This window comes from Protopterus annectens, chromosome 8.part1, assembly GCF_019279795.1.
Source record: "Protopterus annectens isolate FY-2018-M chromosome 8.part1, PAN1.0, whole genome shotgun sequence".
In the NCBI taxonomy this organism is placed as follows: domain Eukaryota; kingdom Metazoa; phylum Chordata; order Ceratodontiformes; family Protopteridae; genus Protopterus; species Protopterus annectens.
Window position 1 is genome coordinate 525,589,451 of NC_056742.1, and position 15,143 is coordinate 525,604,593.

The 15,143-nt window shown below is 41.0% G+C and overlaps 1 protein-coding gene across 2 annotated transcripts in view; it reads right to left on the minus strand.

Annotated features, from left to right (window-relative positions):
* Positions 1 to 15,143, minus strand: part of NFATC3 (nuclear factor of activated T cells 3) — a 1,346,548-nt gene that overhangs the window by 1,014,073 nt on the left and 317,332 nt on the right. The gene's annotated exons all lie outside the window — the stretch shown is intronic.

Here is a 15,143-nt window from a genome sequence, read left to right on the forward strand (position 1 = left end):
TAACATATGTGCAGGGGATACACCCTTGCCTGTTGGGCAACCAATGGGAAATTCATATATGATTGTATCTGTTGTTGTAGCATTTTAACAGCTGTCATGGTTCTCTGATGCGTCCTTTTCTCTTTCAGAATGAGTCCAGTGCAAAATAAATCATGGTGCCTTTCATAGGAAGTAGGAGAGGCTTGTGGTCAGCTAAAGATAGGACCACGTATAAGTGCGGACATGTCCAGTAATCATACTCATTTACCACTGGCTTCTCATGTTTTCTCCTTACGGCATGTTCGAATGTCAGATCTGTGCAGCAGGTGCCTTCACCTCATACCACTCCTGCTGAGACTGTGGCTGAGGTGAGGTGAACGATGAGTCTGGAAATGTTTCATCAAACAGGGGTACCAGCCCCTCACTGGCAGGTAGTCCATCTGCACTACCTGAGATGAGTCGGGCACAATTGCAGCAGGTGGTGGAGACTGCACTGAAGATGGCAGTGTGCAGACATGTGGCACAGACAGCGTCCCACTGCCTGGAGCAAACTGAACATTTTTTTAAACAGATGGTCATGGATCCCTGTAATATCTCTTTGACCAAAATAGTAAATTACATTCAAGCTTCTCATACCCAACAGTGTTCCCACCCATGTGCACTCCCTTCTTTTATCCCATCTCATATACTTCTATCCATCACCATTTGTCTGCTCTCTGTTTGAATTTGTCCACTGCACATCTCCCCATCCTAGTGTGTCCATGTATTCAAATATACCTATGCTTATATTTGTTTGTTTACCCCCAAACACACTATTCTAACCTCATTTGCTAACTTGCATTCACTTTCAGTCTTATTTACCTTCTCTTCTAATAAAGAAAAAAAGGTTACCCTCCTTCCCTCACATCCTGCAAACTCCTATATGGAGAGCTTTTATGTACCACACCGCACGCTCTTCCCATTTTTCCTAATTTCCTACTTTCCTGTACATGCTTTTCCATCACTTTTATGTAACAAACAGATGAATGCTTAAGTGAGCAGCGAAGAAGTGAAACTACTTTGCTTTGGTATTGTTTGGTGGCATGCTACCAAGGGGTGCAGTAATGTGTACAGCCGTGCTGCTACAAACACTGCTTTATAACAAGATTCATGCTTCCTGTACTGTAACCACTCTGTGTACTTACTTTACCACACAGCTGGGCCCAACTGCATATTTGCTATGCAGCTCATTTATGGGCCTCAAAGGGCAATTAGCAGTACCTACATACTGCGTGTCTTGACATGAATATTCAGAGTCTCTTACAATGCTCCCATGCAATGTCATGTAGCTGTGCACAGCTTGCAAAGAAGTCTGGAGTATCACTGGGAATCCCAGCCTTAACCCTTTGCTCCACTTTGTCAGTTTCAAGAGGCCATACTGGACTGAATTTGATCCAACCTGCATACATCCCAATCTCTATATACAGCTTCAGTATATTGCTATAAAAATCATTACAACAAAACAGATACATGGTCAGCCTTACACAAGGGCTACTAGCCCTTAGGACAAGCAGCCAGCATAAATATATTTTTGTGCGTCTGTCACAACAAACTATGTGCTTTCTATTTTAATAGTTATAGAATATTTTCATTTTGTTTCTAAGAAACTAGTTTCATAAGAACAGACAGTAATTGTGTGATTTGCATGACACAGTGTTTGTCAACCTAAAAATTGTCAAATGTATATATCTGATGTGAAATGAATGCCGAAAAAAAAAACAGAGCAGCCAAAATGCTACAGGACTACTAGTGACATCCATCTTTAAAAATAACATCTCTAAAATGGTTAGAGATCAAATATATGCTACACTGAACTTCAGAATACATTTAGATTGAGAATTCAGCTGTAAGTAAATCTCTAGAACTTTATATTCCTAGAATGTGACTCACTATTCACTGGTGGTGCAAACAAAAATTCAATAACAGAAAACTTCCATATTCATGAGAAATGTGTACAGTTTTTAATTCTGACATAACATACCTGTGTCCACAGCCCATTCAGAAGTCTATAACTTGCTACATTGTCTACCAGAAAAGTGAATAATATGCAGCTATAAACATATGCTCAAAGTGTGTGTACAATAGTATCTCCTTCTGCTCTGCCTTGTGATGTCACTCTAGGAAGCCTACCTTAGTTGACAACCCACACAATGTCCTTGTCACATGTTCATAGGTAGGTCCTAGGCTATCTGCCCAAAGGCATTTATAAGCCTAGCCGGAATGTGTTGGCTTTCGCAGCCTCCTTAGATTAGTTCCCTGTCTCTCTGTCCAGCAAAGCCACTGAAGTGATCCCCGGGGTAAACTTCCTGCTTCTCATCCACTCGCCAAGGTTTCTCTTGAAGAGTGTTAGAGAGGAGCTCTGCCTAATGTAGACTGGAATCTTCTTCCAAAGTATGGGAAGTCTCTGGGACCAGAATCTATCCCTCCAGCACGTCCTATTTATTGTTGTGGTGAGGTTTAGATCCCTAGAGCGTGTGGCTCGAGAGGATATGGTTTTCTTTAGGTGGAGCATGTCCATCAATTCTGGGTTGGACATGGCCTTGTATGTCAGGCAGATATCACCACTGAGTAGGTGGTATGCAACCGAGTACAGCTGGAGTTTCTTCAGTCGAGCTGCATAGGGTATCTTGGTGAGATACTTCTGTGGTCTTTCCAGCTGTTGCAGGTGTCTTGTAAGGTACATCCCAAATGGGTATATTTATGACATTATGATGGGTCTGATAAGTGATGGATAGAGGGGGCACAATGACCTCTTTTGATCTGGATGCAAACCCTTTTGTGATTAGGTGAGCCACATAGATGGATTTTCTAACCACTTTGGCAATGTGATTATCAAAGGAGCGATTACAATCTACTTGGGTCCCCAGATCCCTTATTTCGGCTTCCGTATTTAGGGGGCTACCACCTATGTGGTAATTTGTGGGTACTTTTTTTTATCCAAAGGGGATGACTATGCACATTTTGGCATAGCTTGAGGCCATGATTTTCACACCAGGTATGTGCCTCAGTGAGACCCTTTTGGGGGATATATGTGTCAGCCGGAGAGTCAATTATAGCCCCTAGTTTGCAGTCATCTGTGAACTTGGTCAGCCATAGTCCTCCTGTGCTTGCCTGTACCTCTGAGAAGTATATGCCAAACAGGAGGGGTCCTAGGACTGAGCCCTAGGGAATGCCACTTGTAACCAGTTTAGAGTCAGACCTAGCTCCCACAACTCTTACCATGGGGGTTCTGTCCATGAGCCACTTGGCAACCCATCTTGTGAAATAGGGGTTTTTGTTCAGGCTGGTGAGCTTGTCTATAATACCAGAATGAGGAATGGTGTTGAAGGCCTTTGCAAGGTCCAGGTAGGCTGTGGGGACCACCTTTCCCTCATCTATAGCCTTGGTAATGGTCTCATAAAAGTCCACCAGTCCACAAGGCTTAGGAGACATGATCTGCCCTTAAAGCCGAACTGGGTAGGGTCCAGTGTTTGGAGGTTCCCAATGTCTCTGTTAATGAGATTCATGATGATGTGCTCCACAGCCTTGCAGACCGAGCTAGTCAAGCTTATATGGCGATAGTTCCCGGGGTCTGTTGTGGTTCCACCTTTGTGGAGCGGAATAACCATTGCTGTGTGCCACTCTGTGGGTACGTAGCCTGTGGAGAGGCTTAGTTTGAACAGTGTGTTAGGTGAGGGGTTAGTTCATCTTTGAGCTCATGTAGGACACAGCCTGCGACACCGTCTGGTCCCATTGATGCTGTGTTTTTGGCTTTGGAGAGGGTTGTTTTAACCTAAGTATCTGTGATTTCAGGGACTCTACATTCTTCTGGTATGGTTATGGGCCCTTTTAGGGGTGAGAGGGGGGGGTGACATTTGCACTGAACCTGTTTGCCAGGATGTTGGCGATATCTGTCGGTTCAGTGTATTTTGTGCCATTCTGCATGAACTCTGAGCAGATCTGGGAATTGCCACTTAGATCCTTGCCATAGCTAAAGAATGCCTTGTGGTTATCTTTGGAGTCCTTGGCAATTTTTCTTTGGAAGCTAGCCTTGGATAATTTTATAAGGGATCGTAGTTTCTTGCGGATACTGATCAGGGATGTCTTCCCCTCTTGGGATTTTACTCTCTTCTGTACTAATTTCCTCCTTCTATTGCATAGCTTGTTTACGGCAGGGGTCCACCAGACTGGTTTCCTTTTCTTGGAGGAGCGAGCCTTGGTTTTGCTTGGGATAGCATGATCTCTGCATTCTTGTAAGTGCCCATAGAGTGCATTAGTATAGGATTTTGCAGCTTGGGCAGCATTATCCTTTAGCATGGGGGATTTGAAACTTTCCACCTTGGTCTTCAGCAACATGAAGTTTGTTTTTGAAAAGTTTTTCACGGTGGTTTCTTTGACTGAGAGTGGGGGCAGAATGTGGATATCCAGAGTGATTAGTTTATGGTCAGATATAACCAGCGAGGAGTTGGCCTCAGGTGTGGAACACCGGTCTCCCATGTTAGTGATGACCAGGTCTAATATGTTGTCACCTCTGGTGGGGGTGTTGACCAGTTGATCCAGGGCGTTTGAGTTTATAAAGTCTAGGAAATGTTGGGCAAGGGAGTTAGTACTTGAGTAGTTCTCCCAGTTAATGTTTGGGTGATTGAAATCACCCAATATCAGGGTGTTTGGTAGGACCTTTATGTTTCCCAGTGTTTCCAGAAATGAGGAATGGGGGTCCTGGGACATAGAGGGTAATCTGTAGCAAGCTACAATTTGAATTGCAGTTCTGCCCATTGTTAGTTGCACGTGGATGATCTCTGAAGCATTGTGCTGTGCCACTAACCTGGAGGTGTGGGTATTCTTGATGAATATGGATACGTCCCCACCTTTTGTATTTCGGTCCGGGTTTTGTGGCAGAAATGTATGGTACGACTTGTAGCCTGATAGTGCTGGGGTGCTCTCTGGAGCCTTAAACCAAGTTTCTGTTACTGCACATATATCGATTTTCTCCATACTGAGGAGTGCCTAGAGTGCATGCATTTTGAGGTTTAGACTTCTGGCTTTGAGTAGCATTACCCTCAGTTGTTACTTGTGCTACTTACGGTGGTGGGTTTGTCTTTTGAGCCTTTCCTACGAAAAGGCACTATGGGGGTGGCAAGAGCCTTGGCCAGTATTTGAAAGTCTACGGGTGACAGGTGCAAGCTGTCTCTAGTGAAGCAGCGTGGCTTGTTGATCATGTCATCCCAGGCTGACAGACAGTGGATCCCGTTTGAATGACACCAGAAGCTTAGCCAATTGTTGAAACTGATAATTTTTTCTTTATACCGTGTTATCATTCTTGGTGAGGGCAGGATGCTACTCAGGGTCAGGGTCATACTGGCCTGGGCTACGTGATCAGAGAGCTATTCAGTGTCTCTTTTCATGTAGTCCAGGGAGGTATGGCTCAGGTCATTCACACCAACATGGACAATGACAGAGTCGTATTTGTACTTGTTCTGGAGTGACCTGAGTTTTTGTGTTATGTGGTGGATCCTAGCATCCGACAGGAAGCTAACAGTAACCTTCTCCTTGTTCAGCCTAGTGAGTGGGATGTCAGTGTGCCTGACTACAGGGTCACCTATTACTAGTGTGTTGGGTATGTTACTTTGCCTTAAGGGCTGTGATTGTGTGGCACACTGGTTTTGTGAAGTATGTGTTTCGTGGTTTGCGTTGAGGGGTGGAGGTTGCTTGGATGTCTGCTTTGGAGGTCTCTGTTGCTTTTGCAGATTTTTATTTAGAGCCTCCATGTATGTTTTTGTGTATTTATGTGTTTTTTTGATGGTGCTGGTTTCATAGGTCTATGTGAGACTGGCGGTGTGATGCAAGTAATTCCCTTCTCCTCTCGACTGTCTGGTCCAGTCTTGGGTTGAGAGAGATTAGCCTCCAGTTTGGCTGTATAATTGCATCTCTCGCATGTATTAGTGTTTGGTGGTAGGAGCAGAGGGTTGTCTGTGTACATGAGGCAGTTGTAACATTGCCTCAAAATGCCCAGATTCACCAGTTGGACCAGAGGGTACATCTGAAAATGCCCTTTGGATATGCCTGGATACGTACAGTGAGCTATTTTACTGATTGGCTGGTAAGGTCGAATAGAGTCTTGTCCTTCTCTACAGTATGTGGAGGGGGGTCTAGTGCTTAGGTTTATTTGTGATTGCTATGAGTTTTGAGCAAGTGTCGGGCTGAGAAGTCAATTGTTTGAGTGCTTAAGTTGAAAGTTTGTCTAGTTGCAAAGTGCTGCAATGTCCATTCCAAACCTGGTGGCCAACAGCATAATATACTAAATGCAGGTCTTGTAACTAGAATCCACAACCTACTTATGTTGAGTTAGAACTGCAGAGTGCATTATACGATCTCTGCTGCAACAAATACGTGTACAGAACTGATCTGCTTGGAAGGACTACTTGGCAAAAATGAAGACAGTGGTGGCTGCTGGTGAGATTTAATTCCGTTAGTCATCAGGTTTGAGTGGTTCACACGACCATCAGTAATCTCTTCATTAATTATAGTACCAGTGATATGAAGTCAGGGACATCGAATACTACCTACAAAACAATAAAAAAATAAAACACACAGCCACATGTCCTCAGACATTAAGTCCAATTGACTGAAACCCCCCCTAACTGAAGAATGATGCATTTATATGACTGTGATCTCTAATGTGCTGCACACAATTCCCTGCAGCTCACAATTACAATTACAGTTGGCATGGCCCTGTGTAAGCTTACAGCATAACAATCAGATATTCCATTTATGACGTACACTTGGAGACATTCACACAAACACCCAATGCTGAGAACATTCTGGATGTGGTAGCATTTCAGTGCAATGCGTGATACATTTCCTATTTAAGACGGTGTAATATACATACAAATAACACATCGCATCTTTGTAGGTATGTGTGGGGTGTTGCTGTAGCAGCACTATTAAAATTACATGTAAGCATTCACCCCCCCCCCCCCCCCCATTTAACAACTACATTGGGAAGTGGTTAACTTGCACTGTTTTATCTCTTGAAAGCAGTATAACCAAGTCATATAATATGAGTCTATAAGCCATGAATACAATGAGATACTGCTACTGAAATATTTCCTGTAGGCATTACAGTTTACCAAGAGAAAACCGATACTGTCCTTCATTACATTATTAACATCAGGCATCTGCAGGAAAGTTTACTCTGTATCATAATGCACTGTGCAGTAATTTTATTTAACTATACTTGCACACTGCTTGTAAAAGGTGTGGAGACACTAATAGGTTCATAGGTAGGTACTAGGCTATCTGCCAGAGGGCATTTATAAGCCTAGCCAGAGTGTGTCGGCTTTTGCCACCCCCATTGACTAATTAACTGATCCTCTGTCAAGCAGAGCCAATGAAGTGATCCCAGGGGTATATTTTTTGTTACCCATCCTCTCGTCAAGGTTTCTCTCGAGTGTTAGTGAAGGGCTCTGCCTAATGTAGTTTGGAATTTTGTTCCAAAGAATGGGGAGTCTCTGTGATGGGAATCTATCCTTCCAGCATGTTCTATTTACTGTTGTGGTGAGGTTTAGCTCACTAGAGCACGTGGCTCGCAGTGACTTGGATTTCTTTAGGTGGAGCATGTCCATCAATTCTGAGTTGGACATGGCTTTGTAAGTCAGGCAGAGATCACCACTGAGTAAGCAATATGTCATGGAGTACATCTGGAGTTTTTTCAGTCGGGCTGCATAGGACATATGTTTGAGGCCAGTAATCCTCTTGATAAGGTACTTTTGTGGTCTCTCCAGCTGTTGGAAGTGTCTTGTGAGGTACATCCCAAATGGGGCATTGTACTCTATGATGGGTCTGATGAGTGACGAGTAGAGGGGCACTATCAGTAATTATCAGGGTAATGAAAGTGGAAAAATATGTGAAAAATCAGCAAAAACAAAACAGCATTAAATTGTATTTGAGATGCAGTATTTTATAACTGTTCAACTTCATCATTACCATTAACTTGAACCACTTGGCATTTAAAAACCATCAAGGAAAAGTTGCTTAAGGAAGGAGTGATATGCATTTAAATTCATGTGTATCAATATATTCCTGATATTACATAATATGCGTAACCTCTCTTGGCTGCTAAAAGTGAATATCAGAACATAACAAAATAACACCGCTCTTCACAATCAAGAGCAGTGTTTTTTACTCTCCACAACAAATAAATAAAAAAAAGATACTACTTAATGAGTAATGTTAACAGTTAGTTTACAAATACATTTATGTTGACCTCACCAGGGAATGCTGCCAAAAAGTCTTCCTGACCAATAGCACTTTCACTAGTACCGTCAACATGAAACACAAAGCTCATAGGCACACAACTGTTTCCAAAATCAATGACAGACAATTCAGATACTGTAATACCCATTCAGTCATCTGAAAACTACTTTTGCATGTTCTGTATTCAAAGTGAGAGTTTCACAAAAAACAAAGTAGCCCCTTCCAGAAGCACTTCCTGCCCTGATGATGATGTCACAAAGTTCACAATACCACTCAGGGTCTAAGCGAATGCACGCATAGCTAAACTTTTGTTTTAACACAAAATAAAGGGGTATAAAAAACAAGTAACTCATATAAAGTAAACTTTACTTAAATCAGAAGAAACTATGTCAATGACCCTTTAAAGTCTGACTTTGGAATTCATGTGTCTGAAAAAAGTTAAAGGAATTGGCCCATACTTACAAAAATGGCAAACAAAAATGTAATTATGAAAGGTTTAGAAGGCTGCTGCTGCCCTACAACCGTACAATGCATGAAAAAAATGTTACACGTATTTGAAATGTTTCTCTTGGTCTTCAAAGACCATCTAGGAACGTAGATGTAATACATAAAATAAGCAAGACAGCTTGGTGATCGTCTGTCGATGACCAATTCAAGTTACTTGTCAAGTGGATAAGTGAACTGGTCCTCAGAACCTTTTAAATCACAACCAGGTCATGAAGACCTGGGTCATACGTCATGTTTATGGACAATTTAGACAAACAATAATGCAGTATGTTTTAAGAAAGATGGGCAAGAAAGAATTAACCCAGGGAAGAAGAAATACATGGGAAGACATGACAACTCCATACAGGCAGTAACTGGAGGTCAGCAATGGACCCCAGAACAATGGAACAGCAATCTTCTCCTTTACATTAAGTATTTCAGAGAAGGGTCTAGAATACTGAATGTGTAGCAGCCCTTACGGACTGAATTCTGACAGGAAAGCTTTATTCTACTTTACTTAAATGGATGCAATCACGCCCAATACTACATTACAACTGAAAAGTTCCAAAGAGTGGATTTTGTCAACTTATCGTGGTTAGTTCAATTTTCCTTGATAGTCATTGAGGTGAGAATTTTTCAAAATTGTGCCTTACAAAATCTTCTCACAATGAGCTTTCACTGTAAAAGACTTGCAAAAGATGCTTTCATTTGCTCAACACCTTACTCTGAAAATGGACTTTGTTTAAGATAATTGTCAAATAAACAGAGCTACTTAAATCTTTGACATTATAAAAGGGACCCTGAATTAAAGACCTAGAGAAATACTTAAATGACAAGGAAGGTAGGCGAAAGGAAAATGGGACACAACAGAATATTTATTAAAACAAAATATCCAGTTAATCAACAAAGTTGAAAAAACTGGAGCAAAGACAGAGAAGAAATAACATGTTAATGTTTGGAGATCCAGAAAAAAAAGCAGAAGGGAATGATACTGTGAGATTCTTAACATGCTTACTTCAAATATCAAAGACAGATAAAGGATTCTCATGTAGCACACCTTCATCTTCAAAGTCTGATTTACCATCAACATCCACAATAGTAAACTTTCTATCTTATCTGAACAAGAAAGTGGCACTAAAACCTGCCTGCTCAAATTCACCAATTAAATTTGGTGCCAACGTCATCAGAGTTGACAATGAATCTGCCACTAAAACTAATGAGAAAAGAAGATTGTGTTGGCCTCTGTTGAAGTTATTTAAATAAAATAACACAAAAGCTCATATTCCCCATCTAGCAAGAATAAATATAGTTTGCTTCACATGTACAAGGGCATTTAATTCACTATAGGAAACTATCACCTTTGTGCAAAATCTAATTACAAACAGCGAAAACATGGACTGGAGGTATTCACCCTTGAAAAGAACTTCTGAAGAAGAAAATTGTAATACAGTAGCATCTACGAATTATGAAGTAAGCACATCCTCATCAACCACAAATGAGAAAAAAAAAATAAAACCTAATATGCAGTAACTTAACTGGTGCTATGAACACGTCAATAGTAATGTTCTGATGTTTAAAATAAAAACTTAAACAGGTAAAGTGGCACCATACTCAGATTAGTTCATGATTATTTTATCAGGTTGTTGGGGCTATTTTCCTTTAGAAAAAGTAATTTTCTGTTAACTGTATCAATTTGACATGATATTCTACAAAACTAGGTTAAAAAAGGTAAAGCTCCATCCCACATTTAGGATAGTGCAAGTGAGTGTTAAATTAGTCACGATTGATCTGTACATTATATAGGAACAAAGGTGCAAGCAATGTTTGTTACTGCCTGATGTTAAGGCGATATTTGTTGATGAGCCCTTTTTTTCCCCTGGCACTAGATGGGGTTACCTAGATGAATCATATGTGGATGGTACTAAATTCTTAGGCTATGAGTACTGGTAACATTTTGTACAGGAGGAGAGATGTAACTACACTGTTGGAGCAACTCCCATTAACTGTGATGGGCTGTTCTTTTTTTATTCATTCTCATTGTGGGGAAGCCTGCACTCAGTACCATTTTCAGCTGCCTGAAGTGATGATGGAGTAGCAATGACCTCCTTGTGGATAGATGCTAATGAGGTACAGTTTGGGTATCTTCAGATGTACATATCAGTCACCAATTTGTGTAGGCTTGAATGGAGTTTAGCAGGTCTGACAAGCATGATTGACACAGGATGGGTGGAGTTTAGCATGTTTGACATGCATGACTGACACAGGATGCAAGCAAAGCACAGTCTGGTTGGTGACTGATGTTTGGTTTTAGTGTCACAAGACCTCTGATATTCACACTAAGCTTATACTATGGTACAGACCATATTGTTTACAACATGACTTTGAGATTCACTATGTCAACACTGGAGGCAGGAAAAAACTCCTGACTGTCATAACTATTTCTTTCGATGGATATAAATTTTCATATGGTATCCCAAATGCAGGTATACATCAAGGTATGTGGATGTACTACACATACTAGTACATAAAAAGATACACAAGAAGTCTCTACTAACTTAGCTTAGAATTGTAGTGGAATAACTGATTATAATAATTCATCACAACAATTTGAGTGGGATATAGGTGGACAAAGGCAGTGCAGGGTTAACAGATCATCTGGTTGTACATCTGTAGACTCGCAGTAATCTAGTTTGGGTCCACCGAGCCAAAAGATATTGCCAGTATACTGGCCAGCAGATCCAGTGCCAACTTTACCCCTTTCTCCCCTCCCAAAGGGCCACTCACAATACCAGTAGATTGCCAGGCACCCAGTATTTCTGCTGCACAAGTTAAAACTGCACTGTCCAAGGCCCAGAATACAGCTTCTATGGGACCTGACAATATCCCTGGCTGTGCTCTACATGAACTACAGAGTGAACTGGCACCTCACCCATGTGCCCTGTTCAATCACAGCCTCACCTCATGCTTTCTTCCTACCAAAGGGCGCACTGCTAAAGTCATCCCCCTCCACAAAAGAGAAGCGACTACAGACCCTGGGAACTATAGCCCCATTAGCCTGACGAGCCTGATATGCAAAACTATGGAACGCATCATCATGGACCTAATAAACAAGGATATAGGAAATCTCTAAACCCTAAATCCCACACAGTTTGGTTTTGTGAAGGGTAGATCATGCCTGCTCAACTTGGTCGACTTCTATGAGTCAGTCACCAGAGCTGTGGATGAGAGCAAGATTGTTCATACAGCCTACCTTGACCTGACTAAGGCTTTTGATACCATTCCCCACTCAGGAATCATAGAAAAACTCACTAAGCTAGGCATCAATCCCTATTGTCACTAGGTGGGTTGCAAACTGTCTCACAGATAGAACACACAGTGTGAAAGTAGCTGACTCCTAAGTCAGACTGCCTACTAGTCACTGCTCTGTTTATATTGTTTGCATGGAGTCAGCTGGTTTAAAATTAAACAATACATATATTTTCCACACCTACTTCTAATTATATAAAAGTTGACATGTTTAACATTGTTAAAGTATTTCTGAATTTTGTTACTGAGGATAAGGTGTCTGTGACGAATAACGGATTGTTGCTTTGTGACACTACCTGTGTTTCTTGATTTTTAGAAATTATTGTGACTGAACTCATTGGACATCCTCGGTGGTGCAGCGGTAGCGTTGTTGCCTCACAGCAAGAGGTTCTCCCGTTCGATTCTCGGCTGGTGTGCAGGGAGTGCCTTCTGTGTGGAGTCTGCATGTCCTCCTCGCAGTTAGGTGGGCATTCGAAAGACATGCGTAAATGGGCGTGCCTTCATTGAAGGTTGAACGTCGAGCTGGCACCTCGGCGTTCGTGAAAATCTACTGCCAATCATTAGCAGACCAGAGTTCCCCTGTGGCGACCCCTAACCGGGAAAAGTCGAAAGACAAACAATTATGACTGGACTCATCAACGAAGTTAAGTCTACTAGTTTTTCTGTTTTTTTATTTTTTTTCAGGTTAGAAAATGTCTTTCCTACTTAGGATAACAGAGGGGAAGCAGAGAGAAAAGGGTGGGGAACTATTAAATAAAAGACCATCTCTAGTACAGGTTTTAGCAGAGTCTAGAACAGATGTTACTGTTGAAAGGAAGAATCAGTGCTGCATCTAAAACAGTGTAGGATACCTATAAGAGGAAATCAGCAGAGGTTAGAAAAGACTGGTCAGAGTGCATGGAAATTCAATACACAAAGGAACAATGAGAGGACATCTGTATGGCTACCACATATACAAGGTCCAGGTTGGACATCTGCATGGCTACCACATATACAATAAGGTCCAGGATGGACATCTGTATGGCTACCACATATACAACAAGGTCCAGGTTGGACATCTGCATGGCTACCACATATACAACAAGGTCCAGGTCGGACATCTGTATGGCTACCACATATTCAGCTAAGTTCAGGTTGGATATCTGTATGGATACCACATATACAACAAGGTCCAGGTTGGACACCTGTAAGGCTATCACATATAAAACAAGGTCCAGGTTGGACATCTGTATGGCTACCACATATACAACAAGATCCAGGTTGGACATCTGTAAGGCTACCACATATAAAACAAGGTCCAGGTTGGACATCTGTATGGCTACCACATATACAACAAGGCCAAGTTGGACATCTGTATGGCTACCACATATAAAACAAGGTCCAGGTTGGACATCTGTATGTCTACCACATATACAACTAAGTCCAGGTTGTACAGGGTTTTGGGTTGGAAGTGTTTGCATAGGTATTTTTATACACCAAGCAGAATTTTTTTTTTCTTCAGGTACATAGCAAATGCTGGAGATGTGATGGGAAAGGGTGTATTAATTGGGGATATGTTTTTTGGGGAATGTAATGAGTTAGCAGATTTAGAAAAAACTCCCTACAGAGTACTTCTGTCAGAAATTTTGAAGGAGCAAATGGTTTTAAGTGAGGAATGATTCTTTTGAGCTGGGACACAGGATCTAAACTGCATAGACATAGCAATATCTTATTATATTTAATGCTACTGGCTGCCAAAAACTCAATTACTAGAAACGAAAATCAAAATCTTAAACCAACTGTAACTAAAGTACTAAATATTATAATGGAGATGAAACCTAGAGATGCAATCTTTAGAAAATGGAAGAAATAAAATACATAGAAATAAATGGAATGTGTGGAAACAAAGAGAACATTTAAGAGAAGTGAAGTTTACGAGGAGGTAGGAACTGAGCAGTTTATGTAATGATGGAGTGAGTAAAAATAGTTAAAAATATGTGTGCATACCTCTCAACCTCTTAGGACAAGGAATCTGGACAAAGCCAAAAATAACAGGAGAAAAATGCCAAAAAGTAGGGATCATTTTTTAAATATTGTTCTTAGAAATTTAGAAAGTTGTTAGAATAAAAGGTTTTATCTTATGAAGGATATGAAGCCTGAAACACAGATTATCTGCTATTATTTGCTGAATTCAGTCTTCACTGATTTGCCAGAAAACCACAATTTTTATAAGGAACAGACCAAAAATATTAGGTAAAACATCTGGACAGTTGAAATATATGCATATGTGTAGTACATGAAAATAAAGGAAAGGATGTTATTATGTTTTGTTTTCTGTTACTGTACATTTACCTATGTCACTTTTCAAAAATGTCACATTTAATAAAGAAGTTTTTAAAAAGACAGCCTAGTACAGACTTTGGCTGGAAACACTCCTAAGATATTTAACAATGGTCCACTCCTATGCCACAGACTGGACCACAGATTCCAGTCGTAGAAATCACCTTACATTTGGAATTTATATCCACTGAGGATCCATCAAAAAAGGCTGTTATTTATATGGGAAGAAAATATTTAAAACCAGTTAATGAGTCAAGTTTATAGAAACAGTGAGAAAGCAGGCCTGCCCAAGATACCTGGCTCACAAACGGCCACCACCTTCAAGATGCAACCATTCTAGGTTTTTCACTATGCTTTAACATAAAAAAATGAATGATAAATAAAATTATAATTTACAGATTAAAGTAAACTAAAGTACTGCAGCAGTGCACTGGTGGTGCTGCGGTAGCGTTGTCGCCTCACAGTAAGATGTTGTCCTGTTCAATTCTCAGCTAGAACGTCTTCTGTGTAGAGACATGCATGAATGGGCATACCTTCATTGAAGGTTGTACGTCAGGGCCGGCAACTCAGCATGTAAAAATCTATTGCCAATCATTAGCGGACCGGAGTTCCGCTGTGGCAACTCCTAACTGGGAAAAGCCGAAAGACACAACTGCAGCAGTGCACTCAAAAGTAATTACAATGCCCAAAGGCTTGCAGAATATAACCATGCAACTTCCAACAAGACTACAGGATGCTACAACAGGAGCCAAAAATAAATCAGCTGGAGTTGGACTTGG